Source organism: Salarias fasciatus, chromosome 8, assembly GCF_902148845.1.
Source record: "Salarias fasciatus chromosome 8, fSalaFa1.1, whole genome shotgun sequence".
Lineage (NCBI taxonomy): Eukaryota > Metazoa > Chordata > Actinopteri > Blenniiformes > Blenniidae > Salarias > Salarias fasciatus.
Genome location: NC_043752.1, coordinates 2,275,148 through 2,294,068, shown reverse-complemented (window position 1 = coordinate 2,294,068; position 18,921 = coordinate 2,275,148). Strand labels below are relative to the sequence as shown.

Sequence of the window (18,921 nt, the reverse complement as noted above, 5' to 3'; positions counted from 1 at the left end):
TCAGTGATATGTAATTTCTGATATGAAGTAATGTTAATGTGGGGTTTGCTCCATCCATATGCTGGAGTATTGCCAGGGCTGTCCCACATCCTTCTCCACTTCATCAAATCATACAAAATAGATTTTTAAGAAGGATCTCAAGTTCCAGAAGACAAGCGCCAACTGCACCTTCTCTGGAACTCTCTTATCTTTATCCATATTTTCATTACTGCAATGTTTATTGGCGGACAGGATTTAAGCCCCTTCTCATGCACAGTGTATTCATTTCTTCTTGCTCTGTAGTATATGCTTAATTTGACGTCTCTGTGTGGAGTTTGCATGTTCTGCCCATGTGTGAATGATTTTCCTCGGGTACTCTGGTTCCCACTATCCAAAAACGTGTGTGAGGTTAACAGGTGAACTGTTGACCCTTGGCTGCCCCTGAGTGTGTGTGGGTTTTCTGTTCATCCTGTGATAGACTGGCCACTTGTCCAAGTGTGTCCTGCCTTCACCCATAGTTAGCTGGGATTGGCTCCAGAGCCCTGCGACCCTGAACAGGATTAGGCTGTGTAGAAGATGGATGGATGGGTGCATGGGTTCCTATTTTGTGCAAATAAAGAAACGAAAACCTTCGTCTGTTATATTAGACAAATTCTTTTTATTTTGAGCCGCCAGAGGTTGTGTAATCTGTAACGTCAGCCACCTGAGAGACCCTTGTACAACATCCCTGATTGTCATTCTGACTGGGAAGGCTGTAATGTTATTGACTGATTGAGGATAATGTCTGACACTGGCTGCACTCTCCACCATCTATCACTTCAAATGTCACATGTCATGGTCTGCAAAGCAGAGGGATGGGAAACTGATTGGCATCGACCTTGTTACTGTTGAATAATTATGAATGATTTAGTTATTAGAGCCTCGTTTCACCATGAATTATTCATTGGACCGGTTGCGTCGGTTCCAGTAGAAAGAAACTGTACAGAGAATAAGACTCGCGCTTTTGGGAGATGGGCTCCATCTGCGCAAATAATGGATCCATCTTCAGTGTCCACCCCTGAACCTGCCGGTGGACAGACTGCGTATTGATTAGTTTTGGTGAAATGCAACGGATCACTGAAATCTTTCGTTTTTTCTTCTTCTCATTTTCTGTATATTTTAGTAGGAATTTATTTATTTATTTTTGCACGCTTTGACACAAAATTCCCCGAGATCTCGCGCCTGCTGCTTTCCCCCCCCCCCCCCCCCCCCCCCCCCCCCCCCCCCCCCTCTCCCTTCATTATTTTGAAATCCGCTGGCGGAGGTGCGGTGCGGGACGGTTCGTGCGCATTGACCTGCGCGCGGCGCTCCCGTGTGTTGCGGCGCTGCGTGGCACCGGGACACCGTCCGCCTCCTCTGACTTGCACAACAATGACAGCACGCACACACGCGCGCCCGCAGCCGTGAATGGCCCCGGCAGCTTGGCACATTGTGGCGGATGAGACGCAGCCGTCAGTCCGGAGGCGCCGCCGCTGCCGCTGCCGCCGCCGCCGCTGCAGCACGCCGCGCCGAGCCTGCGCCGCCTGACACCCAGAGGTGTCGCTGTGCAGCGGCCGACCGCCTCCTGCTCTCTGCACTGGACGTAGCAGCTCCGCTCGGTGCAGTTATTTCCAGAGTCGCTCGCTGCCTCCTCAGCTGCTCGGGACCGGGCGGAGAACGTGCGGACTTGGCCGCGTAGAACCGGACTTGGGGAGAGACGCACGGAGCGCTGCAGCAAGAAGGAGAGACACGGTGCTGGAGAGACAGCAGCAAGACCAGGCACGGATGGTGAGAAAAACAAAGATTCAAGTGTAGAAAAGGTAACCAGTCCTCTTTTGTACTTGTGCCTGCTCCTGCCGCGCTGCTCTGTCTGCATTGTGAAGTTTATTTGAATGCACTTTAAGTAAAAACATCAGGATCTGAGGTGTCAGCCAATCAATAGCCTATAATGTCTGTATGTCACAGCTGCTCATAGGCAAAGCACAGCCAGCCCAGCTAAGCCAATAAACACCCCCAGTAGTGTTTAATGAGATAGACTTAGCTGCTCCTTTTGTGCCCACACGGTAACAAGCTTTTTTTCTTTCTGTGGGCAGACTGCAACATGTGTGATGCATTTACATCCCTTTCATGTTTGAAGATTTTCCCTCACATCAAATGGTTTTTTATAGGTTATATTTATTCATGTACATCCCCCCTAACAGCTGCCATGCTTCCACAGTATTGCGGATTTTAAAACGGAGCCCTTGCTGTATCTCACAGGCTGAGTTGATTTTAAGGTTAGGCCAATCATGCAGTCAACTGAGTTCTCCTTCATGTTGTGGGGAAGACTGCACATATGGTGTCCTCATCCTCCAGCCAGGGTTCAGCAGTCTGGAGGTATAAAGGGGTGAGAGGTGGGGGTTGCCCACCCAGACAACAAGGTGTCCATAAAGTGAAGACGCTTATATGGAAGAAGCTGTTCTTACATGTTCAATGGCTTCAGGCCAGCACCTACCTCGCTCTGCACAGCCTATTATCTGACATCTGGTCCTTCTCGACAGGGACTTATGTGGTAATAGTATGTTTCAGCAAAGACTGTTAATCTGCATAAAAGCCTGTTGTTTGAAAAGGGGAAAACGCTTATTTCCCTGTGATCGCCATTCGGCTCTTTATATGGAGACGAGCAAGTCTGCTTCAGCAGGGAATGTTGCGAGACGTGAAAACTTTTGGCAGCTGTCTGGAGATGTTTTGTTCCCGTTGTGTGTTTTATCATTTAACACGGCGAAGATTTGTAAAGATCGCACAACAGTCACGGTGGAGAAATGTCATTTTTAGGGCATGCAGTGTGTGCACGCTCTTAGTTCTGCCTTTTCCAGCTCCGGAGAAGTGCTGTGATGAAGCATTTATCAGAAAATAGGTCTGCAGACTCGTAAGATTTGAGCTCCAGCACTCATGGTTTTTGTATGAGCCTGAAGATGCTTGCTGTCTCGCTTTACTCTTTTTTTTTTTTTTTTTTTTTCTCCAAGTTCTTGGTTGTCAGCTGGGCTCAGCGTAGATAAAAGACAGTCATCCTCAAAGTATTCTCTGATCACATCAGCGACATGCACGAGTTTCTGCTTCCCGACTCCCGACGCACATCGGAGTTGACTGTGTGGAGGTTTTCCATCATGAGATCACGATGTTTTGCTGTTTGAGAAGACCGGCCCTTAAAGTTTTTCCCTCTTTGTCTTTTTCAGTGCTTATCTCTGCTGCTCAGGGGGGGGTGGGGGTGTCGAGACAAGACCTTGTTTTCCACAGTCCGAGCCAGCACAGCCGCTCTGTTCACGCTCACTGACAGGCCAAAGGTTAAGAGAAACAGATTCAGCTGCAGAAAATGAGCCGAGGAGTTCTCAGAAACCTAAGCTGACATAAACCATCCTTCAGACCCCCACAGTACGCCACAAATCTACATCACAAATGCAAAACCTCATGCCTTCACACCAGCTTTGTGTGAAGTATGTCGTCATTTCAGTGAAGGGAAGTTAATATCACATGATTACCAAGGTGGCAGCAGTATTTATCTTTCACTTCAGTGAAATACAGGTCATTGTCAAATAAAAAAAGTAAAAGGTTTGACAATTCTTGAACTTTTTGACAGATTAAATGTGTGATATGGTATTTGGCTTGACTTCTAGTGATCAAACTCTGATAACAGATTAAAACCTGTATTTTGTGAGGTGAAGTAGAAGATATTGAATCAGCTCGATGGTGATTTAATAGTTGGAGTTGGATTAATTTCCATAAAGCACACCCTCCACACGGCGAGAGAGCTGTACGGTAACCGTACTTCATCACTAATGACCATAACAATAACTCGTACGGACCAATGTATGAGACATTGATGTTTTCTGGTAGATTTTCAACAAGTATGTCATTTCTTGCTGCAGTGCTGCCGTGCATCTCTGTAGCCTTCGATTAGCGTCGTACAACAACTTTACTCCTAACTAAAGGAAAAAACTTGACATTTGTGGTCCCGTTTGGTTGTTCAGTTGTTTGCTGTCCTGTTATTTTTGGTTCCTTTCTTTCTTTTCTTTGTTGTCCCGTTGTTTATGGTTCGGTTGTTTTTGGTCCAGTTGTTTATGGTTCCGTTGTTCCTGTTGTTTGTTGTTCTGTTGCTGATGGTCCTGTTAGTCCAGTTGTTTGTTGTCCCATTGTTTCTGTTGTTTGTCCTGTTGTTTATGGCCTGTTGTTTGTTGTCCCACAGCCTCAGTCTCTCGTGGTAACATGCTGGTTGTCATGACGACAGAGACGCTTCTTTACATGGGCTTACTGACCGGAGGAGGAGGAAGCAGTGAGAAGTTAATTTGCTTTTAGGGAGACGTTCAACCAATCTAAAGAGGTCCAGTTGCGTCACGTTGAGAAGAAAGATGCTAAGATTTATATTTTCTGGGGAGCAAAGATTGTTACTGATGCTTCATAAGGACATCCAGAGCTGCAGTGACTGGGGACCAATGTAAAGAGGAGAAATTGCAGATTGAGAGCGATTAATGTCATTTCTAGCCGTTTATATATATATATATATATATATGTATATATATATATATATATATGTGTATATATATATATATATATATATATATATATATATATATATATATATATATATATATATATATTTTCTTCTTGTTACTGTTTTATTCTTCTTCCTCCTCCTCTTTCTCAGTTGGCTACATACTTTCAGAGCTGTTTGAAATCTGAAAGCATGTAACTCTTTTCATGCAGACTTTAAATTTCATTCCAAACCTCTGTTATTGGAACCCAGAAGAAGTGGGTGGATGGATGAGTAAACAAAATATTGGATTCTAACATGGGAAAATATCATTTCTTCTCTCATTTCAAACCCAAACCAACCACAATTTTGTTTATTTTCCCGACCATGATGACAATGGTCCCTGCAATCCCAGCGAAATGCTTGTTTGATCTTTTATGAAACGTCTGAAACTTTTTTTTTTTTTTTTTTTGCAGTGAAACCCTCATCCATAACGTCAGCACACAACAGATTCTGTTTTCTAGCCGTGTTTTTGTTGTTTGGTGCTAAAGGCACGAACAAATGATAGAGACTTGCTGATAGAGGTGTCAGGTCAGTGAAATCTCCCATGAATAGTTCTCCAGGTGAAAATACAAACAATTTATCTGCTGCTTGAATTCGGAGGACAGAGACGGAACATAATTCACTTTTTCCTGACTGGAAAAACCTTGCGTTGTATTCTGGGTATTGATTGTCGCACTCTAATCCCACAGCTGCGATGCTGAAGCACATTTTCATTCTGTGGGTCGCTGGGAGTCAGTCTGGGAAATGCAGAAGATCACTGATTAATTCAGGAGCAGACGAGGCAGGTCCAGCTGAAGGTGTCTGCATGGAAGACACGCTTGTTTTTAAAATGGTGCATGCTAAGCAGAGAAAAACTCAAATTTTATGTGCTGTTGCAAACCATCCTGCATGTCGCGCTGCCTCGTAGGGCAGACGATGCTGCTTTAATGACTGACAGTCAAGATTTGACCAATCAGTGTCCAGAAAAGACACCATTGCAGGTCGGATTCACATAAAGAAAGACTCAATCGGTAGCAAGCAACAGAGAAATGTCTAAAATAATCATCTCAAAGTTAAAATGTCGCTCGGAAAATTATTATGACACAGGCGCTCCGTGCAAAGACGATTCATTAAAAGTCACAAATAAGATAAAAGAGCTTTTTCACAAAGAAGAATTAACAGGATGAATTGAGTGTGCGGTGTTCAGATTGAGGCGTTGTGAAGCCTGATGGCCACAGGCAGGAATCTGTGCTACATTAAACAGTGTCCTGCAGCCTGAAACTGCTGCTGCAGCTCCACCCTAACGTCACGATCAGCTTCTTCAGTCCTCTGTCATCTGCACCAGCAGACAGTGGCAAAGAAGAAAAGCCTCCAGACATTTCGAGCATGGTCCGACAGATGTTCAATAACTGAAGCTTCCCCAGAAACTAAAGGTCACTCTGACCCTTCCTGGAGAAGACATCGCTGTTTTTGGTGCAGTTTGTGGAACACTCCCACATAGCATGAGTGATTTGTTCTTACAACACTGTGCCATCCATCCATCCATCCATCCATCCATCCATCCATCCATCCATCCATCCATCCATCCATCCATCCGTCCGTCCATATTCTACTTGTGTGAAAGAAGGCATATTGTTTAGAGGCTTCTCGCTGCAGAGTGTTTGACTGCTCTTCCCGATATGAAAAGATCTGCCATTGGAGGAGGTAAAACGCTGCTTTGTGGCGCGCACACACCACCGGGCCGGGTGGCGCTCCGTGCTGCTCTCTCAATCTTATCAGCTCTGAAAACGTGAGATTGTTTCCCGCACGGAGGATAAAGGTGTCGTCCTTGGGGATGTTTTGATTCACACCCCTGAGAAAACCAAACGACACTATTTATGCCGTTTCAATCAGGAAAAGCAGTCAAGGGAACCGGGAAAGCCTACTGTTACAGGAAATGCTTTGTGCACGCGTGTACGTTCGTGGGTGTGCACCATAGCATGAAAAGCATGATCATCAGTTTAGGAAAAATGCAATGTGAAGGGAATTAAAATTGATATTTTGGTCATAATTTATTTCCTTCTTAGCCAGTAATTCAATTTATACCCCAAGAGAAAGCAAGCAATCATATTAGAAATGCAAGGCCAGGCAGAGCAGAGGAGCAGCTCCGCTCGGTTTTCCTCCTCACTGTAAATTTCTCGGTCGGTTCTGTAAGTGTGTGTCGATCTGAGGAGAGAGAGAGAGAGCCTCTGATTTTAATCACGTAGTCACAAATGTTTTTTAGATTTAAGTAAAGCAGGGCTGACACGCTCACAGCGTTTTCATAATTTTTTTTTTTTTTTATTAAGACATGTAGATGTAAAGTTTTTATTTTGATGAAATTAATATTATTTTAACCCTCTTTCTGCTATGATCTCTTTTCCTTCCATTTTTATAAACCCCCTCAAACAGTCCTCCTTCCGCTTTTCCCACAAATCGCAGCCTGTCTGTGATATTAAGCTTTTATAAATAAAACCAGCGTCCACCATGTGGAGATTTGTCCATGAAGATCTGCTGTAAAATACTCTGAAATTGGCTGGTTCAGAAGCACCGGCATTGTGCTGGACTCCTTTAATGAGGGCTGGATTCTCCTCCGGCATGGCCCTGGTTCCTGCGTGGCCCTTTGATTATGTAATAATGATGCGGAAAAGGCGGTGTTCTCTGCGTTTGCTCTTTCTTGTTAGTGACCGGACTCTGAGGTAAGCCGTTTCATCTTTCTCTGGTTAGCTGCTGATTTCTCCTTCCTCGTCTTTACTGGGAGTCCGGAGCGTTCATTGAGCTCTGATTGAGTGCCGTTTGACTGTATCTCTCACCTGCATGGATCACGTTGGTTTTGATGAGATGAATTTTGCATGAGGGTTCTGAACATTGTTGCATCGCAACATTTGTGTTGTACAGTGAGACGGAGTGGGGGGGTGGTGGTGGTGGTGGTGGTGGGGGCACGGACAGCAGTTGGCGTGGTTTTGTGTCCACATGTGACCACTGTGACAGAAATTTCACATATGTTGTCTCATTACACTGCGCTGCGCGGCGGCTGCTGCGAGCTGCCACCACTGACGGCTAATAGAAATGCAACAGAACACCATGAAGTGATCAGGGACGCCAACGCTGCACCAAAACGGTAGTTTTCAGCTTCCTCAGGGGTGAAATGATGGAACAGGTCCACATTTTCTGTTTACTTCTACACCAGGCCCTTTTCCTGTTCATGAATGTTATGAGGAGACCGGTTTGATTTGCCTCATTTGTCTCATGAATCCACAATTCAGAGGAACTGAAGACTGTGCATTGAAGCTTACATAGCTGATGATATTCACACTGCACAGTTTAGCAGATAATCTCATAAAATCATTCAATGTGTAGGAGCCTTTAGCAGCAAACATTTGGCTTTTTTTTGGGATATTATTTGCCACAAGTAAACACTCCATATAGATTTCCTCGGTTTTGTTACCGCAGAAGAGCGAGTTCGACAAAAACCACAGCAGCAGTATTGTGGGAAAAGATGTTTTGTAAGAAAAGAGTTTATGATTTCGTAGGAGTCAAAACAGAACATATTCAAAGAAAGGTGCTGGTAGCAGTGTTTTGTATTTTGTGTACATGCTGTTGCCTGTTTCTCTTCAAAGGAGTTGGAAACACCTTAAAAAGAATCTGGCAGCTCAACCAGAAATACATGGATGGATCAAAGTGCTTCAGTGTTTTCGTCCCAGCTCCGACGGAGGTTATTATGTTGTGTAGGCCTAGTTAGGGTTTCATAACAGCGAGAGCAGCGCATCAATATATTATAAGTTGAGGTTGGTGTTTTTTCACCTAATATTTCGGTCCGCCTGCGCCTCGCAGTGTTTCGGTTTGTGCCTCTGGGAGAAGCATGTGTTCAGCTGTCAGGAGTCGGTGCCGACAAATCCTCGCAGGAGCGACTTGACTGTTTATTTTTCCCAGGAGACGAGCCGTGACACAAGATCTGCTGTTTGGAGCCATACCTGACAAAGGACTCCTCAACTATTTGGATTTTACTTTCCTAATGAGTCCACCTATTTTCTGTTTGGCTTTATCCAACTGAGGCCTGCTCACTGCATATTTTCAGTTTTCTGCCGTTTCCGTGTTAGCAGATACCGTTTTCAAAATGTTGCCTTGCAAACACAGGACCTGATTCACTCCTGGGCTGTTTCTTAAGAACCACCAATTATCCTCCACTGCTGGAGTCCATGTGGAAAACTCTTGAGCAGGGTGAACATGCAAACTCCACACAGAACGACTCAAACTCTCTCACTGTGGGGTGAAATTACTGATCACCACACCTCCCTCACCTCAATTCTTTAATGCTTTACCCTTAACTCCTGCATCTGATTTTTATGTTGGCTCAGTTTACTGGAATTGGTTTGGAGGAACATTGAGCATAAATAAATGCACAAATTCTTCCAAGTAAAGGTCACAGTCCTCTTTAGTTTGTGCCGTTCACAACAACAGAACCAACAACACTATGTCTGTTTTTATTTGCTGTTGTCTTCTTTAGACTTTCTGGTAACCTGTGTTTACAGTAGAAGGATTAAATGACAGTTTCTTCCATCTACTCCGTGGCCTGTAAATGCCTTGCAGATGATATTTTGGCATAGTTTAGGTATTTCAGAGTGGATGTACAGGAGCGACTTTGAATAGCCTGCAGAGCCTGAAACTTGCTGACTTGTAATGGTGTGTTCACAGTGATGTATTGGTGTGAATGTGGCCTAAGAACAGAAGCCTGACCTCGCCCAGGCTGAGATGTGTGGGAACTCATTTCTTCTGTATTCACCATAGTTTGCTCAGATATATATCATACTGGCAGTCACCGCCTTGACTGGAGCCTTTGCTGCATTGCAGTTTTAATGAAATCAAGTGAATCACGTTTCTCTTGAAAAGCAGAAATGTCGCACGCTGTTATTCACGTCTTCCCTCCTCTCCATTTACGAGGCATTACCTGATTCTGCCAAGATGGCGAGGCTTTCAGATGACAAAGATCAGCTATGTGGCTGCATCCAATCGGTCTGCCACTCAAGCTGCCTCCCGGGAACCAAAGATCCCGGTTAGCCTATTAGCCAGCTGCTTGAGCCGGCCTCAGCTGCTGATGGCAGATGAATGGCAGGGTATTCATCGTGCCCGAGAGCTGCGTCTCACAGTTGGAACAACAGCTACAGTATAACACCAACAACTTTGGCTTCTCAGTGTTGTTCGGGGCAACCGGTGACCTCCGGCCTCTCACCCTCAATTCTCTGAAACCGCGTAGTTTTACACCCACACACCAAAGACGTCGTCACCTCCTTCACCCCGGCAGCATCTGCTGCCACACTTAGCAGATTATTGGGGACGTTGCCTCGAGCGGCGCAGTTTAACTGCGTGTTGTAACGGCTTGGGCAGCCGACACATGGGGTTACCGTCATGTCACCCATCGAAGGTCGACTCTGAGGCTTTGTGATGCCATCTGTGGGCTGGTGTGAAGCTGTCAATGAAACACTGGAGCTCTGTCGTGTCTAAATAGCTGCAGTGTTCGCCTCTGTGTGACACACATGTAGCAGTGGGAGAGGAGCTGCAGTTTTGTGATGTGAAGCACTTCTAATGGGTTAACTTCATTATAATTGGCCAGGCATTTTTGTGTCTGTGCGACACAATGCGCTCGTTGTTGTTGGTACGGCGGCGTTCATTGGCTTTGTGCGATGGAACAGGGTGTGATGGCGAGCGTAGGAGTGCATAGAAAAGGGTTCCATGAAAAGTAGCATTGTTTTAAGTCTGGTAATATTGAATTCTGGCGAATAAATAATCATAAATCCTCATGCAAATAACGATACGGATGCAGATTTGACCTCGCACAATATTGTAAACCCTTATCAGCTGCTTTGATGTTATCATTCATGTTTAATGATCAGCCCAGAATAACTTGCTCTCTTTATCAACCAGTGTTTGAAAGAAATGGAGAATCTTTTAGTCTCAGGAACTTTCCTACAACTCTGAATCTCGATAACGCTGACCTTGCTTTGCCCCGGCTCTCGCTGGCAGGCGGGATCGGACAATCTATCGGCTTGTTTCATTTATTCTCACGTTCCTGTGAGTGATGGCATCAGTTTCTTATCAGCTGGCAGCGGCGTGTTCTGGAGTACGCACAAGTTTCACCTGCATGTCAAATCCTTATCTTTCACTTATTGCTGCCAGAGCTGAAGAGTCTGGAGGTTTTACGCCGCGCTCAACTGTTCTGACGCGGAAAACAATTCAGTATGAAGTGGATTAAGGAGTCATATAGGTGTTTCATTTTGAAACAAGATTGTGATTGCTGCTGGCAGAAGTGAAACTTCTTTTTTCCATTCTTAGCTTTCTCCCATTTGATCTTAACAACTATTTGCTAAACTGATTTAATTGTTTATTGAGAGGTGTTCGTGATGGATAATTTCTCTAATTAAGGCCCCGTTTAGATGATCATGTTTCAAGTGAGAATTAATTTCGTTTGAGATTTTGTTTCAGAAAAGTTTGGCGTGAACAAGCCAACAGGTGATCTTACTTTGTTGTAGACTTGAGGAAGAGAAGGGAATAAGTTGAGGCCGAATGTAACATTTTAAGCTGTTTGGTATTGCTATGTTTAACTGGTTAGCAGCAGCAGCCGAGTCTTAAAACAAACATCCGCGATAAGACTGATCAAACTTTGTGGAGTCTGCAGGGTAACAAGACATTAAAAAACCAAAAAAGAAAGTCTCTACAAGCTCTTTAAAGCTGTCCGCTTTGCAAATTGACTCAGCTTTGTTTTTCTTTTAATTCATGTTTTTACTCTGACACAAAATCCATTTCAGCCCTTTCATTCCATTTGGCTTTGTTTTTTGATATTTTGTGAAATTTCAGGGTAAAATGGTTATATAATGAATTAACACATAATCCTTAATAAACTGAAACATTGCTGTCATTATTTAATCTCTTATAAGCTACATTTGCGCTGTGTACATGATTTGTTTGTGTAATTTTCCTCGCACCATTAATTTTTCATTAGTTTTTTTCAGAATCTGCTGCGTTACATCAACTATAATGCTGTAAAACACCAGAAATCCTACAACTCATGGAAGTATAGTGATTTATGCTCTTCATTTTTGTACAGAAAAAGTGAAATGTAAGCTCCAGATGCAGCTTGACTGAACATCGTGAAAGTGGTGCCCTCCAGCAGCATGTTTTTTTTTTTTTTTTTTTTTTTTTTTAATCAGATGAATTAAAGCTCAGTGAGATGACTCTTGTTCTGCTCACTGTCTGTCTGGAGCTCCCTAATGCTACGTGGCACAATGCGCAGGCTATTTTTAAGACTCCTTTTAGCGAAACGTTTGTATTTTACTCCGTCCAAGTTGGTTTTCTGAGGCCACGCGCACTTTGTGAGCATAAATTGTAAAAAGAAGGAAGGCTCAGAAGAGATTTCTCTTGGTTCAAACAAAAGCCACATTACTGACCACAGTGCTTGCAGCTGCTCAGGCAAAAGAAAAGAATCCACTTCAGCTCTGCTGAAATGCACCTATACACCGTACAGCACTGCTTATATGGTGACCACAGTGTCTTGCTGAGTATTTTAAAGATCTATCTATTTGTGTGTGAATGCTAAATGTCCTGGATTAGCTTGTTGTTAAGATAAACGACCCTGTTGACAGAGAGCGTCCGCTCCAGGCAGGGCGGCTTGCTTTCAAGGTAGGGGAGTGGTGTCTTGCTTTAGCCTCCAGCCATGAAAATATGCCCTTGTTCAGGCATGAGAGTGCATTGTGTTAGCAGTCAGGACACGGAGTCCCCTCTGAGAACGTCTAAAAATACCCCGCCGTCACCTCTGCCCCAAACGACACACCAATGGGGCACGAAATAAAGAGAGGCTGCATGAGTAAACACGCAGAAATGCAGGACACGCACACGGCAGAATGCATTTCACTGCAACACCCTGCATGGGAGGAGTGAAAATTTCAACACACAATGTTTTCCCATTGCTTTTGATCGAAATCAAGTTGTCGAGTTCATAGGTCACGTGCACCAAACGTGAATCTCAATGGGGATTGGATGAAATGAAGAAAAGGCAGTACGTCCTGAACGTGTTTCTAGTTTTACAGGTGATGCTGGTTTGGAACGTCAGGCAGGCCAATCCTAGCTTGCAGACCACACGTTTCACATCTTTGTCCTTGAGCCTGATTTGTTAAAGCCCCGTTTACGTCTGTTCACATGACAGCAGTGCTCAGAGCCTCTGAAAACACAGCTTTTTCAAAACGGCTCCCAAGGTGGAATTTTTTTGAAAGCACTCGGTGGAAACGGTGGTAAATGCAACTGAAAAGGCCTATTCATCATGTCTGTGTCGATGGTGGAAACGCTGCTACTGTGCATGTGCACCATGTTCGCAGTGCACATTTCTTCTGCACATGCTCAGTAGATGGAGAGTAACAACGTGTTCCTCCAGACTGTCATGACTCTCAGTCCAGATTCTCCTGGACCTGGTCCTGGTCTCAGTCCAGATTCTTCTTGACTTGGTAGTTTCAGATCGGCAGTCACCTTGATATCTATCCACCGTGGTCGTCTCTGCATTCAAATGTCTGTGTAGCTGCCATTGTTACTGTTTGTAGCCTATTGTTTTCTACACACATTTGTGTCTATTTTCATTTCAAAAACAAACAGCCATTAGCGGCCCTAAAGGAAAACTACAAGCTAAATCGTTGTCATCGTTTCTGCCCTTTACATGCAGACATCGTTTTATCTTGCCCCGTGAACACAACACTTCTCTGAAATGAAAGTGTAAAAATGATGTTTTCACTCAAAACGTTGTGAGATCCATTGGTTTAGTTTGTTGTCCTTGTCTTGTCCATTCTTTTTACGGGTGGCTTTCACATTAGACTCGGCGAGTTTTTGCACCTTTTTGCTTCATCCAGGATTCAAACCCTCCCCCACACTCAAGATTATGCCACCAGTCGTCCAGATACAGTCGGTGTTTGTTCCTGTGTTATAATTTCTTCAAGGCCACTAAATGCTTGTAGAGTTGGTAGACGCTCGTCTCATTTATCTCCTTTAGTTTCCTTAATCTTCTGTTCTGATCCCGTGTGTGTTCTGTCCAGAAGAAGAGCTGACACAAATGCTCCATGAGGGAAAAGACACAGAGTATGTCAGCCTTCCCCCAAGGTTAGGGTCAGCCACTCTCACAGCGGGTGGCAGGAAGCTGGAGGGACGGCCGTCTCTAAACGCCTAATGAGCGTCTAATTGATATCCAGCTGAAAACCCCACCGAGCGTTAATGCCACTTCCGAGGAAACGATGTAATGTCCTCTCGGCATTTAGCCAGCAAGGCCCCGAAGGCCCCGAAGCATGCATTTTTAACATGAAGCCACTGCAGTAATGACACAGTAGTTCGTTAGTGAAGTCGTCAGTGTTTTCTCTGTCTTCGTGGTAAATCCTGCACATGTAAGATAAGTCACTTCAAACAGAAGAAAGCAGCTCTTACTTTCTATTCAGTGTGTTTTTGCTTTGCCCGATTGTGTATTTTTGTGCCTTATCCTGCTGTACATCCGGAATCTATAGAGAAAAATTTTTCACTTTTGCGCTGAAGTATTAAAAAAAAAAAAAAAGCCTGTCATATTTCTTCATCTCGCTCCCTTTCATGAGATGTAACTGCTGTAATGAGATGGTTTTTAAGAAAGGGGCTAATCCCAGGCAATACTTTAAAACCAGCTTTCTTTCCGTATCCCATTCTCCATGCTTTGGAGGCGCCAGCCTCACTGCCAGGACGACTTTCACACCATGTTTGCCTAAATGTTTCATTCATCTTGATCAGCACTGCATAGGATGAAGCCGACACTCAAAATAGCAATCGCTGCAGAGCAGCGTCAGACTTTTCATGCTTCGTTAACAGACAGATGGCATGTGTCTGCGAGCGAGGTTAGCATTGTTTAAACTCTGTCCCTGTTAATTCTCTTTGCTTTGATATTAGCATTCAAATATACCTGCCACTTAAGGCAGAGACACCTGCTAGGCTGCTACTGCAATGCCTTTTTTTTTTTTTTTTTAAAAAAAGAATGATGAATGGTGAGCACATTGGAGGCCGTTGGTTTGGATCGAGGTTACAGGTAGAAAACCGTCCAAATCCTTTGTCTGAACAGGATGAAGTGCTTTACAGCTCGTTTTTGCAGGCTTCCCACAAAGCAGCATTAGCAGTGTGTCTTAATGAGCTATGGGCTCGACACAAGAGGAGGCATTTCTCATTCTGGGCCTGCAGTGAAAGGGCACCTGTGCTTTAAGCGTGCGGAGGCAGGTGAAAAATACTGCTGCACCGGTTTAGGGTAGTAAAGGCCAGACTGTTGCATTTCTGTCACTGAGCGGTAATTGGAAAAGCGCCTCAGTGGCACTTACACACACATTTCTGTGGAAAAGCCTTGTGACTCCTGGTGAGTGGAGATGTGTCAGAAGTAGTAGGTGTGAGATGAACAGGTTTTTAGTCTGTAGGCAAGGTCATCTGTGCTGGATTCACATCTGATATGCTGAAAATGAGCAGGTGATCGAGCATTTTTAGACTTTGCAGGTTACTAATTATAAGCTGTAAACCACCGAATGTTATTTAATTTAGAAATTGCCTCTTACAAATCCAGATTTCTTACCTTTGGCAGTTCTAGATGAGGTGGTTTGAACTTGCTCAATAAAGACTTGAGTCTCATGTTTATCATGTTTTTTTTCTGTTTGTTATGACAGTGCACAGGTTAATGTGAGAACCTCTCGTCTATGCGAATCAGCTTGTACATCACAACTCATCATCTTCAAATCGATGTTTTAAAGCTGATTTACTTACATGGTATTTATTTTACTCTGTCGTCTATATTTACCATTGAAACCAGATTGGTTATTTGGTCATTTTATGTCTCTGTAAACTGTTTATGTTGAATTTTAACATCTTATCCAATAGATATTCACATCATCTAGACAAGGATCACATAGAAGTTGGGTGCTAAAGAGGGGGAGGGTATCTCAGCTGAAAAATTTATAAGATTTTACTTAAATAAAACTAAAAATAAATGTAATATATGTACATCATTCACAGAATACAGCACTGTGTAGCGTCCAAGTACTTCAGACTCAATACACCACCTTATGGTACAGATTTGTATTACACTAGGTATTTAGCAGCGACTGTCTTCGAAATGGATTATTTCAGGATGTATTAATTTAGCTCAAACAAAAATATAACATGTTTTATATTCTAATGTGCTGTCTCTAGAAAGTCTGTGCTCCTCCAGCCTCTTCTCCCCCAATGCTGAGTTTACAGTGTTCAGTCATTTATTGGCCTCAGTGTAATGACAGTGAGATTTCCCCTCTCCAGAATGACTTTGTTTATGTAATTTTGAAAAGAAAATATGATTATAAAAGGGCATGGAGGAGAGTAGAAAGAATCACTCCGCTAAAAACACACACACACATTAAAAAAAAAAGCCCTACTTGATGTGTTTTAACTGGTCTTCTGCTAAAACGTTTTAATTACAGCGAGGAAGTAATAGATTGTGGTGGGGACAAACGGACCCGATGTCCAAGTAAAATCACACCCTGTCCACAAGCTCCCCAAGTCTCTTCATCCTATATTGCAGTCCGTGTTACATAAATTAACTGGTGGTATTACCGATGGTGGATTTGATTCAGTATATTTTCTGTGGAAGTAATTGCAGTGCTGTGTTTTTTATTTCACACACCTTCAGCAAATAGAAGGGTGTAATCAGGCTGTGATACATTTTAAGCCGCAGTAGGGCTAATTTATCCCAGTCCCTATTTCTCACTTTGGGGAGAACAGCGGTTTCTTTACGGTGTCGAGCTTTAGCTGGTGTAAAAAAGCAAACATGCTGTGCTCGCTTTAACGACGATCAATTTGTATTGCATGAAATCTTGAGCGCTCGCCGAGAACGACGTGTTTATCTGTGAAATGAGGGTGCATTGTTGGCCACGTTTTCCATTCTTTTTGATCACGCTCCCAGCCTTTCCGGTTAATACTACAGAAGCCTCGGGGCGGATCGTTTAAGCATTCTGCCACATAATTGTGATTTCATTAGAATGGCTGGTATTTTCAGGTCGCTTGCCAGATCCCGCAGTAACCATCTACATCACGGAGAAGCAGGAGGACGGCGCAGGGAGGCTGTTTTTGCCCTTGTTTCTCTTCTAATCATCATCTACAGGGGGGACAGCTGCCCGACCGGCGTGACCCTTACAGCTCCGAGTGACAAGGAGAGCGGCTTTCTGTAGCCTCTGCCATATTTCTTTAACCCTGTGCCGCTCCGTGGAGTCCTCCAGAGCTCCAGCCTGCTTCGGCAAACAGAAGAGACGGAAAGGAGGGGAAGTAAATGTCAACAACATGGACTACCAAGGCTGATAATGTTTCAAGGGGAAAAGGCATTGTTTGATTTTGTGATAAAGCCACACACACATGCATCCTCCTTTGGAGCTGTTTAAAAAAAAAACTTCCATTTTCAGTGGCTCCAAGCACCAAAATTTTGTGTTTTCACTTGAAAACGGGGCCTGAAGATTCAGCGAGTGGGAATTAGCAGACATGCGTCTGTCACTTTAAATAGAAAAGCTTTACTCTCAGGACCGGTTCACAGGAGCCAGATAATTTCCCCCTCAAAGGCTCAAAACCCCAAGCAAAAAACATTTCTGGGATATTAAATGAGAACGGTGGAAGTGGCTCTTTCACTGGTTCTCATTATTGCTGCTGCAACTTGTTTGGACTCCCCATCGGTTTTCTGCGCTTAATTAATGTGCTGGCAACTCGGTGTAAAATTCAGATTAAGTCCTGTAAAGTGTTCCCTGCAGAGAGAAATGTGCAAACTATAATTAGAAAAAAGAAAAAAGCATGTGACACCCTTGAGAAAACTTGATTACTGTGTTGCAGTTTTGTCTGAAGACGTCTTTTGTGCAGAAGTGACATTCTGTCTCCTTTCAAAATTTACATCCAAGTTATGCTTTATAGATGTGAGGATGTCATCTGTGCAGAGGCTGGGAGATGTGGTGGTGGGGGGAGAAACTTTGAAGCTTTCGTGGATTTTGTCAAATTATGCGGGCAGCTTTTTGCACTCGTTACATTTAACGGCATTGTTTAAGAAACACTAGCTGCCTTTTATCACTTCATGTTTAAACCAGCTAACGTCCTCTTTTCAGCAATGCTAGCTACTTAAACCTGGAAAGGACAACTTCAGCTACTAAATAATTGAGTCTATGGATCGTTTTAAAATAAAATAATACAGAATGACACACCCTGTGTTGTTGTCCATCATCCGCCTTCTTTTCTGCTTTATTAACCTTGAGGTGGATAGTTGGTGGAGGGGCTTGGGCCAATTTGGAGTCACCGAGTAGCTCCAAATGCACGCTTTGGAACTGTGGGAGAACCCCAGAGTCACGTTCGACCCGGTTTTCACAACGTTTCAAATGAAAACGCATTGGTTAAAAAAAATTTGCATTTACACAGCAGCGTTTTGAAGATCAATTCTTTCTAAACGGCAATGTCAGAAACGCTGAAAACGATGCTGTCCGCATGAGAGGCCACTAGTGGATGCTGTTGTTTCTGTAATGAGTCCATATTTGATCGAAGCAATTAAAAATGATGGTTATAGAGAGAAAATATAGCAGTGTGTCTGTACTCCAGTCAGTTTCCATATCATATCTGACATCACATCCATTCATACATCTGTTGCCCTGGTTTTCTCCAGGTGAGGTGTGTGTGTAGCTGGAGCTCAGCTGACACAGGCCATATGGGAGCGTACACCTTGGAGAGGTCATTGAGTCTGACCTCTGGGAAAACTCAGACGTCCATGGAGTAAAGCCATGCAGTAGATAGCATGCAGCCGACACACACAAACCAGTAGTTTCTGGATGGATTTTAGGCCGTTTCAGGTTCTTTACGTCAAACCAATTCTTTAGTGACACAAGCTTTTACAACATGCCACTTTGAGGCTTTTTCAGTGAACAGCTGATGTGTTCTGCCAGTGTTGTTTTTGGCAGCCTATTTTGATTTAGTTTTAGTCTTAGTCTTTTGGACGAAATGCTCATTAGTTTTAGTCTAGTTTTAGTCATTTTTACACTTAATAGTTTTAGTCTAGTTTTAGTCGACGAAAACCAAACAGGTTTTAGTCCAGTTTTAGTCATAAAAAAGCTTTAAAAGGAAAAAGACAAAGAAAATTGTAAACCAAACAAACATAATAAAATATACTTAAATGGCATAAAAACAACGGAACACATTGATGCCTTTGAATATCAAATAATAAACTGGACTGTTTGACACTTTGCAAACTCAATGCAGTGCTTATATGAGCTCTGCAGACAGAATGAGAGGACTAATAGGATTTTGCTGATACTTTCAAGCTGTTTTTATAATGTCCA

At 43.5% G+C, this 18,921-nt stretch overlaps 1 protein-coding gene across 1 annotated transcript in view; it reads left to right on the top strand.

Moving 5' to 3' along the window:
• Positions 1–1,800: 1,800 nt before the first annotated feature.
• Positions 1,801–18,921, top strand: part of tanc2b (tetratricopeptide repeat, ankyrin repeat and coiled-coil containing 2b) — a 146,290-nt gene continuing 129,169 nt past the window's right edge. Inside the window, exon 1 of the mRNA XM_030098225.1 lies at positions 1,801–1,817. The gene's annotated coding sequence lies outside the window, so the exon portion shown is untranslated. The remainder of the gene's footprint in view (positions 1,818–18,921) is intronic.